Source organism: Leucoraja erinacea, chromosome 9 (genome assembly GCF_028641065.1).
Source record: "Leucoraja erinacea ecotype New England chromosome 9, Leri_hhj_1, whole genome shotgun sequence".
In the NCBI taxonomy this organism is placed as follows: domain Eukaryota; kingdom Metazoa; phylum Chordata; class Chondrichthyes; order Rajiformes; family Rajidae; genus Leucoraja; species Leucoraja erinaceus.
Genome location: NC_073385.1, coordinates 17,631,006 through 17,637,158, shown reverse-complemented (window position 1 = coordinate 17,637,158; position 6,153 = coordinate 17,631,006).

Here is a 6,153-nt window from a genome sequence, read left to right as displayed (position 1 = left end):
ACCGAGGGAATTCACCTCCATTATCCTGACTGCGGTCTACATCCCACCCCAGGCAGACGTCCGTCTGGCACTGGAGGAGCTGCACGCCGTGGTCAACAGGCACCAGACTGCTTACCCCGAGGCGTTTACCACCGTAGCCGGGGACTTCAATAAAGCCAACCTGAAGAAATCGCTCCCTAACTTCCACGAACAAGTCTCCTGCAGCACCAGAGGATCAAACACCATTGACCACTACTACACATCCATCAAAGACACCTATCACTCTATCCCTCGCCCTCACTTCGGTAAATACGACCATTCAGCATTGCTGCTTCTTCCTGCCTACAGGCAACAACTGAAGAGCGCACCCCCAGCGGTGAGGACAGTACAGAGCTGGTCGGTGGAGCCAGAGGAACAACTCCAGGGCTGCTTGGAGTTTGTAGAATGGGCAATGTTCAAGGACTCAGCAACGGACCTGAATAAATACGCCACAGTTGTTACAGACTTCATAAGGAAATGTGTGGAGGACTGCGTTCCAACAAAAACCTTCCGAGTGTTTCCTAACCAGAAGCTTTGGATGAACCATGAGATCCGCATTCTTATGAAGGCAAGATCCCGGGCATTCAGGTCTGGCGATATAGAGGTCTATAAGAAGTCCAGATACGACCTTGGAAAGGCCATCAAAAAGACCAAAGGGACTTCTGCTCTAAGCTGGAGGATGAGACGGATATTCGGCAACTGTGGCGGGGCTTGAATGCCATTACCTACAAGGCGAATCAGGAGGCAGCTCAAGCGACAGCGAAGCATCACTCCCTGACGAGCTCAAAACATTTTACGCACGGTTTGATAGGAAGAACACTGATGTGCCTTCCCAAGCCCCCATATGCCCTGACGGTGTTACAGTCATAGTCACAGAGGCCGACGTCAGAAGATCCTTCAGGGGGGTGAACCCTCAGAAAGCGCCTGGACCTGACGGTATACCCGGTTGAGTTCTCAAAACCTGTGCGGACCAACTGGAGTTTTGCGGTCATTTTCAACCTCTCATTATTGAGGTTTAACAATACATGATTACAATTGAGCCACTTACAGCGTACAGATACATGATAAGGGAATAACGTTTAGTGCAAGGTAAAGCGAGCAAAGTCCGATCAAGGATAGTCCGAGTTCAGCACTGCTCTCTGGTTGAGGTAGGATCATTCAGTTTCCTGATAAATACACAGGCAACACACACACACACACACACACACACGCACGCACGCACACACACACACACACACACACACACACACACACACACACACACACACACACACACACACACACACACACACACACACACACACACACACACACACACACACACACCCGCACCCGCACCTGCCTCCACCGCCCTCTGAGGCAGAGAATTCCACAGACTCACCACTCTCTGTGAGAAAAAGTGTTTCCTCGTCTCCGTTCTAAATGACTTACTCTTTATTCTTAAACTGTGGCCCCTGGTTCTGGACTCCCCCAACATCGGGAACATGTTAACAATCTTAGTTTAGCTTAGAGATACAGCGTGGAAACGGCCTACGGCCCATCGAGTCAATGCCATTTAACCATGGCTAATCTGTCTTTCCCTCTCAACCGACCAACGATCCCCACACACTAACACCATCCTACACACGCAGGGGACAATTTTACGTTTCTCCCAGGCCAATCACCCTACAAACCTGTACGTCTTAGGCATGTGGGAGGAAACCAAAGATCCCGGAGGAAACACGCGCAGGTCACGGGGAGAACGTGCAAATTCCGTTCAGACAGCGCCCGTGGTCGGGATTGAACCGGGGTCTCTGGCGCTGTGAGGCAGCAACTCTACTGCTGCACCACCGTGCCGCTCAATATAACATAACCAGGCAACCATATAAAGGAAGACACGACCTCACCTTTGTTTGATTGTGGTGATTATATGACTTTACTGGATTGTATGTAAATCAAAGAGTTCCACGTATTCAGTTACACGTGACAATAAAATTCACTGGAACTATTTGAGAACAAAGACACTTCTGTAAACACGGAGAGTGAGAGAGAGATAGAGTTTATTTATCACATGTGAACGGGAACCATAACATTCTTACTTAGTGATACAGTGGCGAAACAGGCTCTTCAGCCCAACTTGCCCACAATGTCCCATCTACATTAGCCCCACCTGCCTGCGTTTGGTCCATATCCCTCCAAACCTGTCCTATCCATGTGCCCGTCTAACTCTTTCTTAAACGTTGGGCATAGTCCCAGCCTCAACTACCTCCTCTGGCAGCTTGTTCCATACACCCACCACCCTTTGTGTGAACAAGTTACCCCTCGGGTGCCTATTAAATCTTTTCACCCTTCACTTTGAACCTCTGACCCTCAATTCCCCAACTCTGGGTAAGAGACTCTGCATGATCTATTCCTCTCATGATTTTATACACCTCTATAAGATCACCCCTCATCCTCCTGCCTCGTCAACCTCGCCCTGTAACTCAGACCCTTGAGTCCTGGCAACGTTTGCTGCAGCTTTGGGGGCTCATGGGGTGCAACAACTGCAATAAGGATATGATAAATAATCAGTTACTCTAACTAGACTAGACCGCGATAATGCAAAATAACAAAATACGTGGAAAAACCTTAGCAGTGCCAAATCTGCAAGAGTTTGATGTTGATATAGAGTTGAGGTAAGTGTGGTTAGCCTGATGGTTGCTGGGAAGAAGCTGGTTAATATAGTTTAGTTTAGAGATACAGCGTGGAAACAGGCCCTTCGGCCCACCGAGTCCGTGCTGACCGGTGACCCTGGAACACTGGCACTGTCCACCGCACCTGGGGCAATTTATAATTTTACCAATTATAAACCTGCACGTCTTTGGGGCGTGGAAGGAAACCGGAGGCAGCGAAAAGTCTGGTCGTACTTGCGACTTTTTCATGGATGTCATTTACATAAAGCAAAAATAGGTGTGGGCCAAGTACTGTGGCCTGTGGTGTGCCACTCAACACTGGATGCCAATTGGAGCTCTTTCCATTCACACACACACACACGCTGAAGACATTTTGCCAGGAAACTGGAAATCCATCGTTTCGTGTTGGAACGAATACCATAGATGTCAAGCTTCCGGAGCAGTCTCTGGTGTGGGATGACATCAAATGCATTAGAAAAGTCCAGCACAACTAAATCCGTGATGACGTTACGATCAAGGTGCTTGGCCAAGTAATTTGTCGTCAGGATAAGCTGTGACTCGCAAGATCTATGCCTCCTAAATGCATGTTGGTTGTCAGCAAGAATGTTATGTTTGCTCGCGTGTCGCATCAGATTACTATCAATTAAATGCTCCAGCAATTTGCAGCAAGTACTTGTTAATGAAACTGGACAGTAATTCGCTGGGTTGGTGGTTGAACCCTTCTTAAAGAGAGGAGTGATGTTAGCCTTCCTCCAATCCAGCGGAACATCACCTGAGTCAAGCGATTGTTGGAAAATGAACTGTAAAACTGGAGCCAGTTGTTCGGCTGCGATCTTGAGGGCTTGGTTCTGTATCTGATCTGGTCCAATTGCTTTTGTGGTATTGATGTTGAGCAATAACTTCTTGACACCGTCAACCTCAATTTTAATAGCAGGCATGTCAGCATACGGGTTGGGCGGTAGGACAGGGAATGATGAAGGCTCCACATCTTCCCGGGTGAAAACGTGTTGAAATTGGTTTGCAAGAGCTTCTGCTTTCGCCAGGTCCTCAGTGATCAGACAGTTGTTCACTTTGAGCATCTGGACACCAGTGTTGTCTGTCTGTCCGTCTGGATTTCACATATCTCCAAAAAGCCTTGGGTTGCTCTCCCCCAAGAATAACCATATAACCATATAACAATTACAGCACGGAAACAGGCCATCTCGGCCCTACAAGTCCATGCCGAACAAATTTTTTTTTTTTCCCCTTAGTCCCACCTGCCTGCACTCATACCATAACCCTCCATTCCCTTCTCATCCATATGCCTATCCAATTTATTTTTAAATGATACCAATGAACCTGCCTCCACCACTTCCACTGGAAGCTCATTCCACACCGCTACCACTCTCTGAGTAAAGAAGTTCCCCCTCATATTACCCCTAAACTTCTGTCCCTTAATTCTGAAGTCATGTCCTCTTGTTTGAATCTTCCCTATTCTCAAAGGGAAAAGCTTGTCCACATCAACTCTGTCTATCCCTCTCATCATTTTAAAGACCTCTATCAGGTCCCCCCTTAACCTTCTGTGCTCCAGAGAATAAAGACCTAACTTATTCAACCTATCTCTGTAACTTAGTTGTTGAAACCCAGGCAACATTCTAGTAAATCTCCTCTGTACTCTCTCTATTTTGTTGACATCCTTCCTATAATTGGGCGACCAACATTGTACACCATACTCCAGATTTGGTCTCACCAATGCCTTGTACAATTTTAACATTACATCCCAGCTTCTATACTCAATGCTCTGATTTATAAAGGCTAGCATACCAAAAAGCTTTCTTTACCACCCTATCTATATGAGATTCCACCTTCAAGGAACTATGCACGGTTATACCCAGATCCCTCTGTTCAACTGTATTCTTCAATTCCCTACCATTTACCATGTACGTCCTATTTTGATTTGTCCTGCCAAGGTGTAGCACCTCACATTTATCAGCATTAAACTCCATCTGCCATCTTTCAGCCCATTTTTCCAAATGGCCTAAATCACTCTGTAGACTTTGGAAATCCTCTTCATTATCCACAACACCCCCTATCTTGGTATCATCTGCATACTTACTAATCCAATTTACCACACCTTCATCCAGATCATTGATGTACATGACAAACAACAAAGGACCCAACACAGATCCCTGAGGCACCCCACTAGTCACCTGCCTCCAACCCGATAAACAGCCATCCACCATTACCCTCTGGCTTCTCCCATTCAGCCACTGTTGAATCCATCTTGCTATTCCTGCATTTATACCCAACAGTTGAACCTTCTTAACCAACCTTCCATGAGGAACCTTGTCAAAGGCCTTACTAAAGTCCATATAGACAACATCCACTGCTTTACCCTCATCAATTTCCCTAGTAACCTCTTCAAAAAATTCAAGAAGATTAGTCAAACATGACCTTCCAGGCACAAATCCATGTTGACTGGTCCTAATCAGACCCTGTTTATCTAGATGCTTATATATATTATCTCTAAGTATCTTTTCCATTAATTTGCCCCCCACTGAAGTCAAACTAACGCAATAGAGGAAACATGTTGTCTATGAGCACTCCTGATTGCACGATCCACTTGCTTTTGCACTCTAATAGAATTGTCCCATTCCAGTTTTGTACCCCTCTGTTTTTTGGCACGGATATAAAACTTCTCTTTCTTACTGCAGAGACGTTTCAGTTTTGCCGAAAACCAAAAGAGGACGCCTACGGCCCTTAATGAGTTTTTGAGGAACGTGATTTGTACCAATATTATTTAAGGAGTTTCTCAGCCACACCCAGTTGTCTTATACGGATCTTTAATCTGGTTGCAGGTTGAAGAAATCTTTTACCAGTTTTTTTGCTAAGACTTTAAATTCCTCGCTGTTCATTTTTTTCCAGCAGGGAAATTTTACGCGGTGGTTTTGAAGGAACTTTAAGCTTTAAGTGCAGTTTTGCTTGGATAATATAATGATCGTTAATTCCAGCACACGATCCGAAATTAAATCTGGGTGTGAAGTGAACAGTAAATCTAAATTATTTTCGGTTCCACTTGTCTCATCACGCCTGGTTGGGAAAGTGACTTTTTGGGACAGGTGATTTTCCAGAGTAAGGTCAGCCAGGGCTTCCTGGAGAGCCCCTTTTGGTTTGCTTTGTATGCCTCGGCAGACCAATCTACACCCGGGACATTGAAATCGCCCCCCAGGATGATAAGTGGAGAGCGTGACGTTTTACCCCAGGAAGGACATCCTTGTGATTGAGGCAGTGCAGCGTAGGTTCACGAGATTGATCCCTGGGATGGCGAGACTGACATATGAGGAAAGATTGAAAGGACTAGGCTTGTATTCACTGGAGTTTAGAAGGATGAGGGGGTATCTTATAGAAACATATACAATTATAAAAGGACTGGACAAGCTAGATGCAGGAAAAATGTTCCCAATGTGGGGGCGAGTCCAGAACCAGGGGCCACAGTCTTAGAATA